The 21,812-nt window shown below is 41.4% G+C and overlaps 1 long non-coding RNA gene across 1 annotated transcript in view; it reads right to left on the bottom strand.

The window, feature by feature from the left end:
* LOC149449726 (uncharacterized) overlaps positions 1–14,069 on the bottom strand; it is a 53,734-nt gene extending 39,665 nt beyond the window's left edge. Inside the window, exon 1 of the long non-coding RNA XR_016315373.1 lies at positions 13,913–14,069. This is a non-coding gene — a long non-coding RNA (uncharacterized LOC149449726). The remainder of the gene's footprint in view (positions 1–13,912) is intronic.
* Between the last annotated feature and the right edge of the window lie 7,743 nt (positions 14,070–21,812).

The raw sequence follows: 21,812 nt of genomic DNA on the forward strand, positions 1-21,812 counted from the left end.
TTCTTATAATCAGGTAGTCCAAGACCAGGGGCCGTTACCATAGCATTCTTCAGGTACACAAAGGCATCAACCATTTCATTTGACCATGTGAGAATGTCAGGTGATTCTGAAAGTGTGGCAGACCTCAGAGTGTGATCATAGAATGAACAATCAGGTATCCATTGGCGGTAGTAACCAATCATAACAAGAAAAGTTAGCATGTCCTTTTTTGTTTGTGGGTGGGGCAGACCCACGAGAGCCGCAGCTCTTTTGTGACTGACATTCCTCTCACCATGACTTAGAATAAAACCAAGGTATTCAACCTGTTTTTGGCACCATTGCAATTTCTTTTTAGATGCTTTGTGACCATTCCCTGACAACCATTCTAACAGAGATCAACTATCCTCCTGACTGGCCTCCTGACTTGAACTACAAATCAATAGGTCATCCACATATATAATGAGGACCGAACCATTGGGAGGGGTCCAGGACCTCAGTGTGGTCTGGAGGGCAAGTGAGTAGACTGCAAACAAATCTACATAGCCCTAGGCATTCTACACCAGCTCATCTGGTGATTTTCAGAATATAAATACAAATAGCGCCCTCGTCTGGTGGTCCACAGGAACCGAAAAAAATGCATTTGTTAAATCAATCACTGTAAAGTATTCTGCATCGGACGGAATGGAGGTAAGGAGTGATGGCACATCAGGCACTATTGGGGCTAATGGAACCACCAAATTATTTATGGCCCTCAAATCTTGTACAAACCTGTAAGAGCCATCCGGCTTCTTAACAGGATTGATAGGTGTGTTGTAAGGAGAAACAGTTTCTTCTACCTTCTGTTTACATGCTGTAGCAATAGGGAGGGAAGCCTTATTCTTGAAAACCCTTTTTAATTCTGTGTCAAGCTCCTCCCACATAGTTTCTCTCCCTTCTGTGGTATTCAGGTTATAGGCAGTAGCCTGTGTATTACTTGGTTCTATGTGACTAATGCTTTTTACATTTATCCAATCCCAAGCTGGATTATTTCCCAGAATACCATCAATGATCAATCTCATATCTTCCTGCGTGTAATTTCTTCCTAAACATGCCTTTTTTAAATAAGCAAGTGTACCTCCAGGAGATACTGTAGGCTTGGGACAATGTTTAACAATCTTTTTAATATCTTCTAATTCTATGGGTTTTTTTTAGAATTAGTTCTCCTGCTGTGAGAAAAGGTAGTGTCATTATAGCCAACTCCTTTCCTCCTACGGCCCCCTCATCTTCTCTTTTTCCCTCTAGTTTCTTATCCATGGATCTAAGCTGCATTCTAAATTCCTCCACCTCTCTCTGCCCTTTCTATGACTGGTGTCACTTCTTCTCCATTGACCATCCTTTTTCTGTAATTTTATTATATTTACCTGTCCCTGTTCTTCGTATTCCAACTCTCCTTCGTTGTCATTATTCTCTGTAAGGATGCCTTGAACTTGGCTACCCTCCTCTGGTGATTTTATACTAATAATCTGTTTGGGTCTAGTGGAGGGGCCTGGCTGTATTGGTTGTAGATCCGGGACGGGAAGTGGCGCAGGGACAGGGGCAGGGACTGGAGCTGGAGCTGCAGAGACAGGAGCAGGGGCTGGAGGGGCAGGGCTGGGGTGTAATCATCCCCAAACTAATCAAAAAATCATCATCAGCAGCATTTTTAAAACCACTTAATGAAGGATATATATTATACGGAGGGGGTGGGGTTGGTGTCTGAACTGTTTTCAGTCCAATCTTGGGTCTGCATGTCTTTTCAGATTGATGCTTTTCCTGACATATTTTTAATGTATCCAATTTCAACTTCCTCTTTTGTTTTAAAGAGAAAATCAAATTGAACTTTCCCTTGCTATTATCAACCCAATACGGTGACCATTTTAACCAGTTTTCTCCCCCTTTCTTTGGAATGGGTCTGTACTCCCCATAGCTTCTGTCCAGCCTGCCATACAATCCACCCAGGGATTTATTAAATAATAGTCCGTTCCACAAACTCTAGCAACATAATCCTTACAATTTTCTCCCTTTTCTGGGGGACCTGGTGGGTAACTACCTCCTTGACCCATATTTAGACAGTGGATAAGACAATTTTAGCTTAAAATCTTATTTTGTTCCACACAACAAATTATCTTATACTTCTACGCAACAGAAAGAAAAAGCAAAAGACAGATAAACCAGAATCTGCTCCACAGACTTATTAACCTCTTGATAACTTCCCAAAAGTTATCTCTTCACTGTTTTACCAAAAACAGTGTGTTCTACCAGAGAACTGTGTTTACCAAAACACCTTTTTTATATTATAGTGCACTATTTTGTAACTCTACCAAAGAGTTAAGTCTGCTTTACCAAAAGCAGCTACAGGTTATCACGGGTCTATATAGACAATACAGAATGATTCAAGACCTTCCCTCAACACAGGGCAAGAAAGAGCTTTTAGTCATAAAAAGACAAAAGGTTTACTTACCAAGTGAGGTGGGTGGTCATCCCGGGCTGAGCCCCCAGCTGAAAGGAATGATTTTCTTTTCCCCTCAGAGACCCCCGGTCTGTGGAGAGATTCCTGGTTTATCAGCAGAATTCTGGGAACACCCCTTGAACACGGAAATCACGACAGCTTATGTTCAGAGATGTTCAAAGTTTATTAGACATTAATAAGATTATATAGACTACAGATAATCATAAGGGAGGGGGGAGCGAGTTTCAAAACTGTAACTTGTAACTTTCCTTCATGAGCTAACTACATGAAACATGACATATACATTTCTTGGTACAAATTATTTTGTCTAACTTTTAGGGAAAACAGACAGACAAAGATATTGTCAGGGTCATGTTAGCTTCTGTTGATACATCCTTGAACAACCAAAAACAGTTTCATTAAACTTCTAATATCTCTACAAAAAGCTAACTTAATACTTAATACTTAAAATGGCGAACATAATACAAAATGGAAGTTATCTAGATCCTTTCATATATTTCATTGTAACTTTTTTCTCTTTTAAATCTGTCTCCTTATACAACTTGACCCCCTCCCCCACCCCATCATCACCTGTCCCATATGCAAATCTATGGATCACCGCCCCACTCTTTAACTATCTATTTACTGATCAAGTGAATGTGTCTCATTTTCTATCAGCTACAGCTCAGATCTCACATTATTATACAATTGCTGATTGTATCTCACCACTAGTCTGATTGAATTCACAATTCCTGGTCAGTCCTGTTCCCTGACCTCTAATAACCTTTAGGGCCAGTTCACACTACATGTGTTTCAGTTGCTTTTTCAACATCACAAACGCACAGAAAGAAGGTTATATGGTTGTCAATGTCATAGTTCACATCAGCGCTTGCATTTTCAATGCATTGCGGGTGCTGTAAACAAAGTTGACCACGCTGCATTGTTTCTGCACAGAACTGTACTGGAACACATTGAAACGTCCTTGAATGTACTAAAACTCACATGTCCCTAACTACATTGAATACAAAGAAAATAGAAAAAATAAGTGGAAGGGATACAAAAATGCAATGTAAACATGTCCAAAACGCATCCAAAATGTACTGGAACACACTAAACATGCATGCCAAAAGGGCATGAAAAAAACCCATCAGGAACACATCTAGACTGTTTCTATAGTGTGAACCAGCCCTTAGGACTTGTTCACACCATTGGTGGTGCAGAAACGCATGCAAGAACACACATTTTCCAGCACAGCAAAGAAATGCAATGCCCTATGTAGATGTGCGCAGGTACCATGATGAAAACGTTGTTGCACCTACACACGTCTATTAAAAACAGCCCCATTCACAGCCACAAATACGCATGGCACCACACTACTGTGCGGTTAGGTGCGACACACTTGGAAAATAACATAAAAATAAGCCAACATGGCTAAAACATATCTTGAAAATATGGGGACTCTGATATCCGGCGACAGTCCGTTCACGAACGAGAAGCATTTCTGCACCCTAAAACCAACATAGAGGAAAGGGATGGTCAAATTGCTGTGCTGCTTCCAAACCACCTCTGGCATGCCAGGGTCATTATGCAGGTCCTCGATGCCAGTTCTTGCCTGCGGCCACAAAATATCCACTGGCCACAAGTGAAGGTGAGTGGAGGACGTGAAGGTGGATTTCTACCAGCTTCAACCGCAAGCAGTACCACTCCTGAAAAATGAGAGCAAATAATCATTGACACGTCATCATGACAGTCAATTCTCAGTGCAGGCTATCTAGAGTGTCTTTCCTTTTTAACCATTTCAAGAGTTCAAGGAAACATTCTTGGAGCATCTACTGTGTTTGGAAAGGCCAAAGGTCCCCCCTTCCCCCAGGCACACTAATGCTTATGCAGGCCATAGACGGGGAGAAAAACAGCCGATTTTTCTTTTAAAAAATGAAAAATCGGTTGTTCAAGCGGCCGACGTTACCAGCAATGGTAAAAAAAAAAATCGGCCGATTTTCATCCCGTCTACAGCCGGCAAAAAGTGTCCCTGCAGAGAGCTCAGCTATTTCTTTGACAGTTCTTTGACATTTATAGCGGTTGCAACATTGTATTTGTATCCATTTCGGATACAGATGTTTTTATTCGGAAACAAATAGATACAATGTTGCAACCGCTGTAAATGTCAAGGAACTGTCAAAGAAATAGCAGAGCTCTCTGCAGGGACACTTTTTGCCATACTGGAATTCCTCTCATTTTTCATCCTTCTTCTTCCTCTTCTTCTTCTTCATCATCATCCTCTTCTTCTTCTTCATCATCATCCTCATCCTCTTCTTCTTCATCATCTTCATCATCATCCTCTTCTTCTTCTTCATCATCATCCTCTTCTTCATCTTCTTCTTCATCATCATCCTCTTCTTCCTCTTCATCATCATCCTCTTCTTCATCTTCTTCTTCCTCATCATCATCATCCTCTGCATCATCATCCTCTTCTTCATCATCATCCTCTTCTTCTTCTTCTTCATCATCATCCTCTTCTTCTTCTTCATCATCATCATCCTCTTCTTCTTCTTCTTCTTCATCATCATCCTCTTCTTCATCATCCTCATCTTCTTCTTCATCATCTTCATCTTCTTCTTCATCATCTTCATCATCATCCTCTTCTTCATCATCATCCTCTTCTTCTTCTTCATCATCATCCTCTTCTTCTTCATCATCATCATCCTCTTCTTCTTCTTCATCATCATCCCCTTTTTCATCATCATCATCCTCTTCTTCATCATCCTCATCTTCTTCTTCATCATCTTCTTCTTCTTCTTCATCATCATCCTCTTCTTCCTCTTCATCATCTTCTTCTTCTTCATCATCTTCTTCTTCATCATCATCATCCTCTTCTTCTTTTTCTTCTTTTTGTCTTCCTCTTGCAGGTCACTGCTCATGTGCAGATTTTTTAGCAGTAAAAAATCGGCCGATTTTCGACCCATCTATGGTCTGCATAAGATATGGGGTGGCCCTAGGGTCAATGTGTGTTTAGAATACTTCCAAAATGCACATACAAAAACACTACATCCAAATGCATGTTGCATTTCTATAGCATGTTAAACAGAAGAATAACGCACTTCCATAATGTTAACATGCGCAAGTAAAAATAGACAAAATCCACATCCTTTTATTCTGGCTTCACATACATGCATTGTGGTCTAACACCGCACTCCTGGGCAAATCACATGCAATTTGTGTGCGTTGCAATTAGAGACAAACATTTTGCACACCTCAAATTGCACCGCATCCGGGCCAAAAATGTGCAGGACCCTTTTTCAGGGTTTGCACATGGGTGTGAATAGGCATGCCATCCAATTTGGCAAATCGCAATACGCTTTGTGTACCAATATTGGTGTGTTGGTAACTTCACCTAGAAAGCCGCAGCAGGTGGCATGAAGGGGTTGCGGTTGTGATGCGGTGCAGCGCTTGCACAGAAAACACTGCAAATTTCACATCGCATCTGTGTGAAACCAGAATGTGCCAATATGTGGCTTGACAAAGCACAGTGGTCAGTGCAGATTATTTTCAATCCATGTTTTTTTACACTTTTCATTCACTGGTTTAACTCAGGTGATCGTTAATCACAATTATCTCCGGAGATCACATGCAGCCCCTCAACCATCTACACATATCTCTGGAAATCTATACAGATCTCCTTGAAAAAAGTCTCCTCTCTTCTTCGGAAAACAATTGTCCTCCACCTCATAAACAGGGGGACAGAGAAGACTTCTCCTTGATAACTAAAATCAGATGAATTATCTGTGCTTCATAAACATACACCAATACTGCAAATGCATTGTACTGTCCAAGGCATTGCACACTAACGCATTGCACACTAGAAATGTCAAATGCGTTAGTGTGTACAGTGCATGAGTGTAAAATGCTTTAGTGCACACTGCAGTGTACAACGCATTGCACACTATAATACACTGTACAATGTAATACCGTGTACACCCACACATTGTAGACTGTAATGCACTGTACACTGTCATGCAGGCTGGAGCTACGCATTGCACACTGTGATACGCTGTCCACTGTCATGCAGAATCCAGCAACGCATTGCACACTGTAATACCATGTACACCAACACATTGTAGAATGTAATGCATTATACGCAGTATACATGTCCAGATATTCAAAGATTAGCCATGAAGGCCTAGCTGGTTACCTATTTGGCGACCGCAGATAGCCGAATAACGCTACACTGCATCCAGGCAGCTCTGGGAGGGTGCCATATGACATCCTGGCAGAACGCGCTCTCCGTGATTGCTGTGTCTTAAGGACACAGCTGATCACGTGATGTGGTAAAGACCAATCACAGCGGCTTTTTACCATGTGATCAGCCATGTCCAATGACACGCTGATCACCGGGAAATGCATTTGCCGGGTCTTGGCTGCACTTTCATCACGCTGTCAGAATGTGTGGAAAGTACTGCCGAGAACCAGCAGTTATCAAAGCAGGGGTCGGCCCCGATGATCAGTGCCCACCAGTGCCACCCAACAGTTCCGCCCACCTGTGGCCAGCAGTGCCACCCACCAGTGCTGCCTCATCAACGCACATCAGTGTTGCTAAATTACCAGTTTACCAAATGTTATAATATAAACAGACTTTTATTCATTATGAGCTATTTTGTGGTTTATCGAGCAAAAAGTAAAACTCACAGCAGCAAGTCAATACCACCCAAAGAAAGCTCTATTTGTCTGAAAAAACTGATACAAATTTAAGATGGGTACAATGTGGCATGACCGCACAATTGTCATTCAAAGTGTAACAGTGCAGAAAGATGAAAATTGGCCAGGACAGGAAGGGGGTAGGAGTACCCAGTAGGCAAGTGGTTAATATCATTGACCCATCAATACCCAGGAGCTAATGTACAGATAAGTAGCATGTGCACCAAGTGAGATTCTGCTAGGCCCCACCCACAAAATTGCAATTACCTGTCCCTCACATGTTATAAACATATTTGCAATGGCCACACTTACTATACATATAAGGATCATCTCCTCAACTGAGAACTGTGCTCTCGCCATGTCCAAATGCCAATAAAGTTATCAAAATTTTCAACCAACACAAAACCTCCAACCACTTCTCATCCACTTACACTCCCCACAACCACTTCCGGGTGCGCACGCACCAGATGACGGACTTCCGGGAGGATAGCTGCTTGTGCGCCATGGGGGACACCTGTTTGGCGTTTATTTGTGCACGATCGCGCATATCTATGCACGATCGCTCATTTCTATGCACGGCTATGATAGCTTTCGCGAATGTGTGTTTCTTAGTGATTTTTTTTTTTTTTAAACCTTGGCTAATATATATTTGTTGCCAAAGGCCAAAAATCAACATACAGTGGGGACTATTTTATTACTGTAAATCAAATTGTAGAAAACCTGTAGCTGGCTGCACAGCGAATGTGACATTCATTAGTACATAACAATATTGTGGTGCAAGCAGGTTTTTTATTTTTTTTTTTTTGGTTTTGAAAAAGCCAGTTTGCACACACTTGCATATTCACGCTCTTACAAGCTACATTTGAGCGTATACAAAGTAACTATTAAGGTTGTTCATATATTGAACATAAAATAAACACAAAAACATCGGTGAAACATTTATTGATCAAATATATCTTCATTTATTTGGTCAGCAGGAACAAGTAGGTACAGTCAATATCTTGGTGAGTCACAAAAATAGGATTGATGTGGAAAAAAAAACACTCCTGCTCATAAGAGCTTACAATCTAAAGATACTTCTAATGAACTGTGTGTGCTCAGGTTATAGCAGGAAACAAAGGGGAAGATGAATCAAGTAACATTTTCGTGCACATAAGGTTTACTTAAACAATCACTTAGTATGAAGATCCATTCACAAAAAAAGTCTACACATCAAAATATCAAGAAAACAAGACATATGTGAAAAACCCTCCCACCTCTACAAATCCCCTCCCACCTCTACAAATCCCCTACACATACATTTGTCAGCAGGTTTGTAAGAAAAATGCATTGGAGTCTAAATAAGCAAGCAAAATTAAAACAAGAGCAGATTTTAAACAAAACGATTGACATGTGTGAGGCTTTCAATGCAAAGAGAAAAAACACAATCATTGTGCAATAACACACAAACACACTTTACAAGGCCAAAAATATGCAAACATTTCCAGCCCACTTCCAAACACAGCCTGGGTGGTGTCTGGGGCAATTCAGCACAAAATCTCTTCCTCCCCCAAACCACACCATGCAAGGACTTAGTCACAAACCACCCGGCCTAGTAACAGGCCAAATCACTCCCTACTGCACATCTTTATATAAGCTAGGTTGTATTTGGAGCGCCAAACAAGGCCCCACACCCAATGAAGCCACACCCACCACTGACCTTAGTTTGGTCAGTGAAAGTGTTTTCACCTGATCAATCCTCTTCCTACCTGCATTAACCCTAGGTATACAGGCCCCACAAATCAGAAAGAAATATACAGTGAAATGTACGTGTGCAGCATACAACAGAACATTGAGCAGGGATGTGAAAGGGAACCCCAATTGGAACCTTTATTGCTACTATGGTCACAATTCCCTCCAGATTCTCGCATGAGTTAAGACAGTCACATGACCACATCTTGTATGCAATACTGAAAATGACAAATCGATTTGACTAGTATGGTGAATTTCCCATCAATTGGTAAAACACTCCAGAAATCAAACATCACCAAACATTACACTCTGGGCAAAGCTGATTTACAAATCCTGCAACTTACAGTAAAGTTGACCATTTCAATGCAATTTTCAAGACATCTGACACAGATCTCTATGCAAATTGCCACTAAAGTAGAACATGTACTACTATAGAAATCAGTGTTTGAAACGCACCCATGTGGTCACTCTAATAGCAGACAATAGGGTGCGACTTTGCAGATGATTTACAGCTTGCATGTTGTGCAAATCACATGCCAAGTCCCACTCAATGTGCACGCTATTGGAGCGTTCATATTGTTGTGGTTCAAACTTGGTAGGAGCCGCAAGTGATAATAGAGTAATGAATAAACTACTTTTCATGCAATTTGCTGAGAGATCGATGTCGAATGTCTTGCAAATTGCACTTGAAATCACCATGTACCCCGACTTTGAAATCATGCAACTTCTATGCAAGTCACATGATGTGACTGTGGTGTCAATAACACCACTTAGAAATCTGCTTTAATGTGACCGGGTAGCCCCCAGTAACATTGTTTGCGATTGCCATGCAATTGGCATGACAGGCGACTTGCAAATCGTAGACCAAGTCGCACCCTATTGGCCACTGTAGGCTCTGTTCACATCCAATTGGATTGTGAACTCGTGGAACTTCACTGTAAGTTGGACAATTGCCGCATCGGATTAGATGTGACAGTGGTGTTGGCCCCCAGTAACATTGGGTGCAATTTGCCATGCAAAGAGCAAGCTGCTGGCCATGCCAATCACATGACAAGTCACATCCAGGGTGTGCAATTTCAGGTGCGATTTGTGCATTGACATCGTACCTGATATTGGATATAATGAATGTGAGTGTATTAACATACACCATTTGTTGCAGTGAGAGTTCAAAGGTATTTGAGAATTGTGGCCATTTATTAGCAATTTAACATCTAGACTCAAATAGAAATCGCAATGCTACACACAATTGAAAACACAACTAGTTAGTAATTCTCTAGAAAACACAGTAAAATTGGCAACTTAAAGAGTAATTTTCAATTGCATATAGTGTGAGCGAAGCAGGAAAATCAACAAAGGAAATAAATCTTTGAAGGCGTGCGGTACCTGCCTGCTGGGATAAGGGTCTGCTATGCATTTGGGGGAAAAATGCACGCCAGGATTTGTGACAAGTTTGATGTGTGGATTCACCAACCAAGTCTTTTCTCTCTCGCTCACTCTTCTGAATGTCTCTCTTTATCACTCTTCAGTATGTATCTCTTGCTCACTCTTCTTCGTCTCACTCTTCTCTCTCTCTGTCAGCTCTTTGCTTGCCAAATCCTTCACAAAAGTGGGTGGAGTGTAAACCATCATTATCAAATCTATTAGTGATTCAGGCCCTTATCTTATCCCATTGTATGACATTCACATAAGGTGCAGCTTTGAAGGTGTTTCAACAGACAAGGCCTCATTCTAATTCACATTTTAGGGATCATTTAGACAGAAAGCAAAGATGTTGCCAGAATATGTATGTGAAGACAGCCACACACGGAGATCATGCTACTACCTCGCCGGGGTTGGGATTCAAACCGACAACCCTAGAGTTATGAGGCAGTAGTGCTAACCACTAACCCACGGAGCTACATTGCTAATCCAGCCTGTATTTCTGTGCTGTGAATCAATCCTAGGTCCCTGGGCATGGTCAGTATAACTACCAGATATCTCCAATGTGACACAAATGTTGTGCTATGTTGCCAATTCAGATGTATGTTGGTTCTATGTATCCCAATACAAAGGATTGCAATACTAATACAGGCGTACCTCGGTTTACCAATGCCTCAGGGAACGTCATATTTGGGGTACAAATGTCAAACCATTTCAGTTAATTGGTCTGTTTACAAATGTTTGAATAATTTGGTATGGGCATGTGGCCTGGTATGGTGCAGGAGGGGGGGAGGCGCTCGCTCGTCGTCGTCCCCCCTTTCCTGACCTGCCGGGCTGCATGCTCGGATAAGTATGTGTTATGGATTTAGGGGGGTACCCCATGCTGTTTTTTATTTAATTTCAGCGTGGAGTTACCCCTTAACATCCATACGAGACCCGAAGGGCTTAGTATGGATGGGAGGGGGGACCCCACGCCAGTTATTTAAAGAACTGTTTATAAATCACTGCAATACTTTGACATTCAACTGTCAGTGGGGAACTCCGCCGACAGCTGAAACATGAGCGCTGCATTGGTTTTCATTACTAAAACGCCGCATGAGTTGATAACATAACTCATGCGGGATTGTAGGAGCGACAGCCATGAGTTAATGTTTCAGCTGTCAGCGGGGTTCCCCACTGACAGCTGAATGTAAAATAATTCCCTTTATTGCATAAATAATAAAAAAAAAAGCGTGGGGTCCCCCCTCCCATCTGTACCAAGCCCTTCGGGGGTCCCCCCTCCCATCTGTACCAAGCCCTTCGGATCTGGTATGGATATTAAGGGGGAACTCCACGCTGGAATTAAAAAAAAAACCAGCGTGGGTCCCCCTCAATATCCATACCAGACCCTTATCCGAGCATGCAGCCCCCAGGTCAGGAAAGGGGGGGGACGAGCGAGCGCCCCCACCCTCCTGAACCATACCAGGCCACATGCCCTCAACATGGGGGGGGGTGCTTTGGGGCAGGGGGGCTCCCCCCCCCAAAGCACCTTGTCCCCATGTTGATGAGGACAAGGGCCTCTTCCCCACAACCCTGGCCGGTGGTTGTGGGGGTCTGCGGGCGGGGGGCTTATCAGAATCTGGAAGCCCCCTTTAACAAGGGGGCCCCCAGATCCCGGTCCCCCCCCCCCCCCTACGTGAATGAGTCTGCGGTACACGGTCCGCAGACTCATTCACAAAAAAACTAAGTGTGGTGTAAAAAAAACACAGTACAAGGTCTTTGACAAGTCCTTTATTAAAACAATGTCCCCCGAAGTAGATCCAACGTCAATCGCGGCGGCGGCGACCCGAAAAAAGGAAAAAAAAAAAAAAGGTTCCACTCCCGTCCGAGGCTTCCAGCCTAGTGAAGAAAAGCCTTTTTTCGGGTCGCCGCCGCCGCGATTGACGTTGGATCTACTTCGGGGGACATTGTTTTAATAAAGGACTTGTCAAAGACCCTGTACTGTGTTTTTTTTACACCACACTTAGTTTTTGTTTGTGAATGAGTCTGCGGACCGTGTACCGCAGAATCATTCACGTAGGGGGGGGGGGACCGGGATCTGGGGGCCCCCTTGTTAAAGGGGGCTTCCAGATTCTGATAAGCCCCCCGCCCGCAGACCCCCACAACCACCGGCCAGGGTTGTGGGGAAGAGGCCCTTGTCCTCATCAACATGGGGACAAGGTGCTTTGGGGGGGGGAGCCCCCCCTGCCCCAAAGCACCCCCCCCATGTTGAGGGCATGTGGCCTGGTATGGTTCAGGAGGGGGGGGGCGCTCGCTCGTCCCCCCCCCTTTCCTGACCTGCCGGGCTGCATGCTCGGATAAAGGTCTGGTATGGATATTGAGGGGGACCCACGTTGTTTTTTTTTTTAAATTTCAGCGTGGAGTTCCCCCTTAATATCCATACCAGACCTGAAGGGCTTGGTATGGATGAGAGGGGGGACCCACGCTGGTTTTTTTTTTTTTTTTTATTGCGGACCTTTATTTTTACATTCAGCTTTCAAAATAAATATTATCTAGACCTTCAAAATAAGTAAAATCATAACAGAAATAATTATAAAGGATAAGAAACAAAAATAGAATCACTAGAACTAAGGAGATCTAGTTAGATAACATGAAGATATGCCGAGTGCTGTTTATTAAACACAGTAGTCGCGAGCGAGTGCCGGCTGTCAGAGGAATCCACAATCAGATTCACTATTAGTCAGTGGCTAAAAAGCAAACGCCCATGGCAGAGGTCTAAAAGGTGTTCTGCACATGCTCAGTTCTATCTGCCAAAGACACTGCACGGGCATCTAGATTTTTACTGTGTCGATTTCCTTGAAAAAAACCATTTTTAACACATTCTTAATTTTTTTGGAAATAGCAGATATTGTTTAAAGTGAAGTCCTGATATTTGGCAAAGCAAATTTCTAAGTGAACATGTCTCTACAGTGATTTTTCATGGTGTTAGACTTGCTTCTTAGCAAGTCTGCTTTTGTGAGTCTGATTCCGGGCGTGTGTCTTTTTGTGAATTAGATTGGGCGTCTGCTTATGGGCTCTGCTCAATAGTGAATTAGGTTGCAGGGTAAAAAATGGACGGACGCCCATGAAAATTGGGCTTAAGCCCATAAATATGCGCCCACGCCCAATAGTGAATCAAGGCCACTGAGTCTCTCCTAGAGACCCACGTGCATTTCTGCGCATGAAGAGGTCTTTGCTAAGCCCTTGTCAATCTACATTCATCCAATGGGCATGTGAAGACATGCCATGGGGCTATGCCAGGTCTCATGCTCCAGAACACGATTCAAGATAGTAGCGCGGGAGAAGAATACAGGAAGAATTTTCCCTGCAAGCAAGACAACGCTGGACTCCATGGACTAAGAAGTATGTTTTTTTATCAAAAGAAGAAAGAAACAGTGAGCGCTGATCCTTAATAGCCGCTAAGCACTCTAAGCAACCGATATGTACTTATCCAGAATAATACAAAGAACAGTGCAGCGCTAGGAATAATATTAGTAATGCAGTGGTAAGTCCTCTGTAAGTCCAGTTCATAGGAATATGCCAGGTGACTGTTTGTAAAAATCAATGTTGGTGATCTGTGAGAGATTAGCAGAAATGCACACTCACCAGAAAGAAGATATATATAGGCAGTATATATCAAAAGCCCATGGGTCATCAATCCGGAAGAAACAGAACAGGTCTGGTCTCAGTAGGTGGATCTCTCCTATGGGAATGCAGAATAGGTCTTCTTCCTTCAGGCTGGATATTTGGACTCCAAAACCAGGATTCTGCAAATAAAGTGCTCCTCAAAGGGAGTCAGGGAAGGACGCCCATAGTGTAGTATGTTATGAAAAAACAGCTTTATTGGAAAGGTAAAGCAATATTTGTTTCAAAGTTAGACAGATATCATCAAAATGTGCCAGTGAGGTCACTAACCCTGACACTTAGAATAGTGGCCGCCGGGCCTCCACGTGGCACCGGCGGCGTAGCGTCTCAACATCCGGGCTCCTCCTTACGCGTTACGTGCGCACGCACATCTTCAGAGGTATGGAACCAGTGTCGAAATGATGCATTAGGCGAATATATATAGGCATGATGACGCATGCGCGGATTCCTATGCGCCATTGCGCAAAGCCTAGGGCGCATGTGCGATATTCCATCCGCCATTTTGATGTAGCTCAGGAAAACGCATGACACAGGCGATGATACGCCGTAGAAACTGACAGTTAGATGTCAGGGGAAGGAAGCTCAACATAGTGTGATCAACACACAACCATAGGATATTACAGTTCTAATGCATATAAAAAAGCGTGGTTGCGCTAATGCGTTGAACTTACTCAAATTATATGTTGTATATTTTAGTATGCATCAATGCATGCGTCATTATTTCCCATATATAAACTAAGTTCGCCATAGTTCAAAAAAGTGACAAAGTTGCTATATTTCCTTGTGCAAAGCCAAATAAAAACGGCAAGTATAATACTCTGTAAATGATATTAAAATACACATGGTGTATAAGGGAATAACCCCCTATACGTGAAAATCTCTTAAAATAAGGTAAAATAAAACATACTAAAACAAGGTAAACAGTCCGTGCTGCATAATGACGCATACGCGGATAAATCTGCGCTCTTGCGCTATCTATAGGGCGCATGTGCGGTGTTCCGTCCGCCATTTTAGTGAGGTTCATAAACGTTCATGCATATTGGTGCGCCGTGTCGACAGACAAGCAAAAATCAGAACACAGGTTCATAGTAGTACAAATGCACCCCTTCATAGGATAACAATTTAAGCTTATAAAATTATAAAAAGTTGGATAAAAAATAGAAAATAAAAATGCAATTGCGTCCTTATGTTGGGCCTTTTTGGAAAAAAAGGATATGTACACGTGCATGCGTCATTATTCTGTATGCAGTATTCGGTTCATCCTGATAAAATAAGAGACCTGTCTAGCTAATAGTTTCCTATGTAAAAGTAATAATACACAGTATCTCAAATACAAAAAACTAATATTATATACATGCGTTTATAATAGATACATGCGTTTATAAACCAAGCGTTTACAAACCATGTAGTCCAGCTCGTTAAAAAAATATTTGTGAGACATCTCAGATTATTTAAAAGAATTTTAAATATCAAATGTAATTAGGTGTTTAAAAATATAAAATCAAAAGCCACATATATCAGCCATTTGCAATGAAGCAGTTAAGGTCTAGATCTATATTAAGCCCTGCTGGATGAAAAGTCCGTAATTCAAAGATGTGTTTGGTCTCCAGTTGTGAGACCGCCCTCACTTTATGTGTACCTCTCCAATGCGGAGTAACTAAATCAATACCCACAAACTTCAGCGATGAGGGATCTCTCTGGTGAAAACGCCTATAATGTAGGGATAATGAATGGTCCTTGTAACCTTTTTTAATGTTAGAGATATGCTCTCAGAGGCGATCTCTCAGCCTCCTTGTAGTCCGTCCAATGTGTTGCTTGGAGCAAGGGCATTCAAGCAAGTACACTACAAATTTGCTATCACAGCAGATAAATTGGTTTATTTCATATGTTTTATGTGTTTGATTGGAGGAATAGGTATTAATTTTTTTCTTTCTGCTACCGTTGCATTTGCAGGCAATGCACCTATTACAAGGGTAGAATCCCTTCATATTAAACAGAGTGAGTGATTTAGTCAGAGGGTTAACAATATTGGGAGATATTTTGTCTCTTAGGATGGCAGGTCTCTGAAAGATTACTTCAGGTGTATCAGGGAGCATTTTTCCCAGAACTGGATCAGATTTCAGTATGTTCCAGTTTTTTCTGATAATATGCTTGACCGCCCTATGCTGTACAGAAAATGTGGTAATAAAAGGACAGATCATATCCTTTGTTTTCTTGGGGTTGGTATCTAGGAGCTCATTCTGACTTATATGGGTAATCTCTGCGATGGTGTTATCTAGGGTTACCTCATTATAGCCCTTTTCTAAGAATCTTTCTTTCAAGATATTAGCTTGTGTATGGAAGTCTGAGGTATGTGTACAGTTTCTTCTTATCCTTAGTAGCTGCTCTTTAGGAATGTTTGCAAGCCAACTGGGGTGGTGGCAGCTATCCAGAGGGTTGTAGCTGTTGTGATCTGATGACTTAAAAAATGATTTGGCAACAATCTTATTGTCTGCTTTCATCAAGGTCAGATCTAGGAAATTTACTTCTTCAAAACTAAAATTGTAAGTGAGCTTAATGTTATCATTATAGTTCAAAGTGATAAAGAAGTTTTCAAGCGATTGTGCATTCCCATTCCATAGCAGCAGGACATCGTCTATGTACCTTTTGTAAAAAAAACAGTTCTGGCCAGTCCCTAGAATATATGATTTCCTCCTCCCAATAGGACATAAATAAATTGGCGAGGCTAGGGGCGAATTTTGCTCCCATAGCCATGCCCTTAATTTGCAGATAATATTTACTATCAAACCACATGTAGTTCTTAATCATGGCAAATTCAAGTAATTCCATAATGAAACTGATATGGGTTGTGGTAAGAGGACTTTGTTGACTCATTCCATCAGTGTGGTTGATGTTGCTATACAGAGATTCAACATCTGCTGTGACCAGTAAAGTAGATGGAGTAATAACCACATCTTTAATGGCATTAAGGACTTGTTTAGTGTCCTTTAAATATGATGGGGTATGGACCACCAGCGGTTGGAGGTAGTGATCCACGTATTCCCCAATCTTAGAACAAAGGGAATTGATGCCGCTAACTATTGGCCTACCTGGAGGCTTCAAAGGGTTCTTATGGATCTTTGGCAGGATGTAGAGAATGGGTATTCTGGGTACTTTAGGGCAAAGAAAATCCCTTTTTTTGTTAATGATGCCATTCTCGAAGCCCCTCTTTATGATAGCTTTGAGAGCCTTCTTAAATGGTCCTGTGGGATTATTCCTAAGAGGGAGGTATGTAGAAGAGTCTTCCAATATGGTATATACTTCATTCATGTAATCTTGTTTATTCATGATTACTATCCCTCCACCCTTATCTGCAGGGCGGATAACAAGGTCATTTTTATCTAACAACGTTTTGGTTGCACTCTTTAAAGTTGCATCAGTATGTAATTTTTTAATCTGTAGTTTCTGTAGGTCTTTTAGGGTTTGATCTCTAAATAGACACACTGCCAAGTTAATTTGTGGTGGGGGATTGAATGTGGGTGCATTGCTGAGATTGGAGGAATTTTTATTAATGTTCGGTATTGGCTCTCTCATGATGGGGTTATTCTGAAAATGTCTTTTGATAGACAGTTTTCTAGCAAATTTGTGTACATCTATGAATGTCTCAAACTTGTTTAGGGATCTTGCAGGTGCATATTTTAAACCTTTATCAAGGAGCTTGAGTTCATTATCAGAGACTGTGGTACTACTTAGGTTAAAGATGCCTTTACCTCTTATACCTTCCTTCTTTTTTATGCATCTGTGTATTCTTCTTCCTCCTCTCTTCCCTCTTCGTCTATACTCCTTTTTCTTATCCTGCCTGATCCTAAAAAACGCTGTTCATGGTTATTGTAATAATGGTGGTCATTAGTATTTTGGGCTCTGGGAGTTGATGGAGGGTAGTGAATAGGAGCAGAATTATTCGGGGGATTAAAAAACTTTTTGTATGGTTTTTTATAATTATTTTTCTGGTTTCTTGGGGAGGGGTAATACCCACTGTTATTAAATTGTGTGTGGGGTCCCTTTTTGTAATATCCCCCTTGTTGTCCTGTTCTCACAGGGCTATATTGCGGGTTTCTATCATGATAAAAAGGTGTATTAGGCCTTCTAGGTGTGTAATTATTGTTAGGATGCCATCTTGAATCTCTGAAACCTATATTGGAATCAGGTAGGTTAGCTAGTGGTTCAAACCTATTATGGGTCTTAATCTGATGGTCATTCTTAGTTTTATTATTATTTCTATTCTTATTCTTTCCCTTAGATTTAATAGTCTTTGAGAAAGGTGGTTTAAATGAAGAAGGTTTAGAAGTCAAAGGTGTAGGTGCTGTGGAGGATATCTGCATATCCTCCTCAGAATCCTCTTGCCATTTGAAGATAAGCTTAGATTAATAGTCATTCAAATCACGTTGATATTTCTTTCTTTTTTTAATTTTTTGTTCATGATCAACGTGTTCTAAATGTTTCTTCAGTTTATTTGACTCTAAAATATATTCTTCTTTATTTTTATAAGGGATTAATCTTTCCCTAACCAAATTAATTTCTTTATCTAAAGTAACCAGCTTCTTTTTCTTTCTGGCAATGATGAATTTCAGCAAATCCAATCCAGCCAAATTGAAAAATTGGTGCCATTCGGCCACTGCTGGAGTGGCCGAATGGCACCAATCGTCAGAGTCAGGGGTGACATTCCACCTGAGTGCCCTTGGGACCATTTGTTCTTCCACATATCTCTCCAAAAAGGAGACATCTCAAAGGGTCTTAACTTCCGTAGTGGTTAGGTTGTTAAGATGTAAAAAAATGACCCTGAGATCATTAGATTCATGCGTTTGGGTAAAGAAATCTATAGATATGGCGGCTCTTGAGGCTCTAACATCAAAGATATCACCCATTTTTTTAGTAGGAAAGCAGCTTCTAACTATAAAATCAGTAAAATACAAAATCAAAAGAAGAAAGAAACAGTGAGCGCTGATCCTTAATAGCCGCTAAGCACTCTAAGCAACCGATATGTACTTATCCAGAATAATACAAAGAACAGTGCAGCGCTAGGAATAATATTAGTAATTCAGTGGTAAGTCCTCTGTAAGTCCAGTTCATAGGAATATGCCAGGTGACTGTTTGTAAAAATCAATGTTGGTGATCCGTGAGAGATTAGCAGAAATGCACACTCACCAGAAAGAAGATATATATAGGCAGTATATATCAAAAGCCCATGGGTCATCAATCCGGAAGCAACAGAACAGGTCTGGAATCAGTAGGTGGATCTCTCCTTTGGGAATGCAGAATAGGTCTTCTTCCTTCTGGCTGGATATTTGGACTCCAAAACCAGGATTCTGCAAATAGAGTGCTCCTCAAAGAGAGTCAGGGAAGGATGCCCATAGTGTAGTATGTTATGAAAAAACAGCTTTATTGGAAAGGTAAAACAATATTTGTTTCAAAGTTAGACAGATATCATCAAAATGTGCCAGTGAGGTCACTAACCCTGACACTTAGAATAGTGGTCTCCGGGCCTCCACGTGGCACCGGCGGCGTAGCGCCTCGAAGTCCGGGCTCCTCCTTACGCGTTACGTGCGCACGCACATCTTCAGAGGTATGGATTACTGAAAGTTGCATTACTGAAATAAATAACTGTTTGTACAATATTCTAATTTTTTTGAATTTCAACTGTACATCACCATAGCTCCGGCTTTACTCCTAAAGCCCTGCTCTGCCTCCTACAGACCGTGATAACATACCACTCAGGACCTCTCTCAACAGCTTGGTCTACACACTTTGCAGCCACTTGCTATTCTGGCTCCAATTTGTACTCCTAGGAAGAGACCTCCTCTGTCTGCTGGGTTTACATAGTTACAAAGTTAGTCTGGCTGAGAGTCCATCCAGTTCAACCATAAAAAAACAAAAAACAAAATGTATAATCCTATACCCTCAGTTGATCCATAGGAAGGCAAAAAAACCCAGCAAAGCATGATCCAATTTGCTCCTACTGAGAAAAAAATCCTTCCTGATCCCCCGAGAGGCAATCAGATATTCCCTGGATCAACTTTACCTATAAATGTTAGTATCCAGTTATATTCTGTGTATCTAAGAAACAATCCAGGACTTTTTTGAAGCAATCCATTGAGCTGGCCACAACCAACTTTTGAGGGAGTCTATTCCACATTTTCACAGCTCTCACTGTGAAGAAACCTTTCCTTGATTACATTTTTTTTCCTTCAGACGTAAAGAGTGCCCCCTCGTCCTGTGCGATGCTCTACACCGAGTTCACTATATGAACCACTGATGTATTTATACAGTACATGTTGATCATATCCCCCCTAATCTCCTCTTCTCAAGAGAGAATACATTCAATTCCTCTAATCTTTCCTCATAGCTGAGCTCCTCCATGTCTCATATCAGTTTGGTTGCCCTTCTCTGTACTTTCTCCAGTTCCCCAATGTTCTTTTTGTGAATTGGTGCCCAAAACTGAACTGCATACTCCAGATGAGGTGTTACTAATGATTTGTACCGAGGGAAATTATATTTTTCTCTCTGGAGTCTATACCTCTGTTAATACAAGAGAGGATTTTGCTCACTTTAGAAACTGCAGCTTGGCATTGCATGCCATTATTAAGCTTGTGATCTACCAGAACTCCCAGATCCTTCTCCACCATTGATTCCCCCAGTTGTACCCCCCTTGTATGTATGATGCATGCATATTCTTAACCCCTAAGTGCATAACTTTACATTTATCAACATTAAACCTCATTTGCGACATAGTTGCCCAATTACACAGAGCATTGAGGTCGGCTTGTAAGTTGAAGACATCCTGTAAGGAGTTATTCCATGGCACAGCTTGGTGTCATCTGCAAAGACTGAAATATATATATATTGTTTATAAATATATTAAAAAGTAAGGGTCCCAACACTGAACCTTGGGGTACACCACTGATGACCCCAGACCATTCAGAGTATGAATCATTAACCACTACTCTTTGAATATGATCTTTTAGTCAGTTTTCTACCCAGTTACATACAGATTTTTCCACGCCTGTAGACTTTACCTTACACATTAACTGTGTGTGGGGAATTGTGTCAAATGCTTTTGCAAAATCCAAGTATACCACGTCCACCGCCACCCCTCTGTTCAAATATACCACTTCCACTGCCACCCTTCTGTCCAAGTATACCACATCTATCCAAAGTTTTGCTCACCCCCTCATAAAAAGAAATCATATTTGTTCGACAACTTCTGTTTTTCATGAATCCATGCTGTCTGTTGCTTAAAATATTTTTTTACAGCAAGAACTCATCTATGTGGTCTTTTATTAAACTCTCCATTATCTTCCCAACTATAGAATTTAAACTAACAGGTCTATAACTACTTGGAAAAGATTCTGACCCCTTTTTAAATATTGGCACCACATTGGCCTTACGCCAATCCATTTAGTACTATGCCAGTCATTAAAGAGTCCCTAAAAATGAGAAACAATGGCTTTGAAATGACAGAGCTCAATTTTTAAGGACCTGTGGGTGTATGCCATCCGGTCCAGATGCATTATTCACCTTTATACTGTCTAAATATTTTTGGATCATATCAATTGTGAGCCAATGTGGATCATCTGGAGCTGTGTCAATACCATGCCCATTATGGACAAGAGCTCCCCCATGCTCTTTGTATACACAGAGCTGAAGAAGGTATTAAATAAATTTGCCTTCTCTTTGTCCCTAGTCACCCACTCTAGATTATTCTGTAAAGGGCCTACATGCTCGGACCTGACCTTTTACTATTAATATATTTGAAGAATTTTTTGGGGTTGGTCCTGCTATCTTTTGCAATCTGTCATTCGTTTTCAAACGAATGATAATGTTC

This window comes from Staurois parvus, unplaced genomic scaffold (assembly GCF_062004578.1).
Source record: "Staurois parvus isolate SC_StPar_1 unplaced genomic scaffold, SC_StPar_1.0 ptg000606l, whole genome shotgun sequence".
NCBI lineage: Eukaryota > Metazoa > Chordata > Amphibia > Anura > Ranidae > Staurois > Staurois parvus.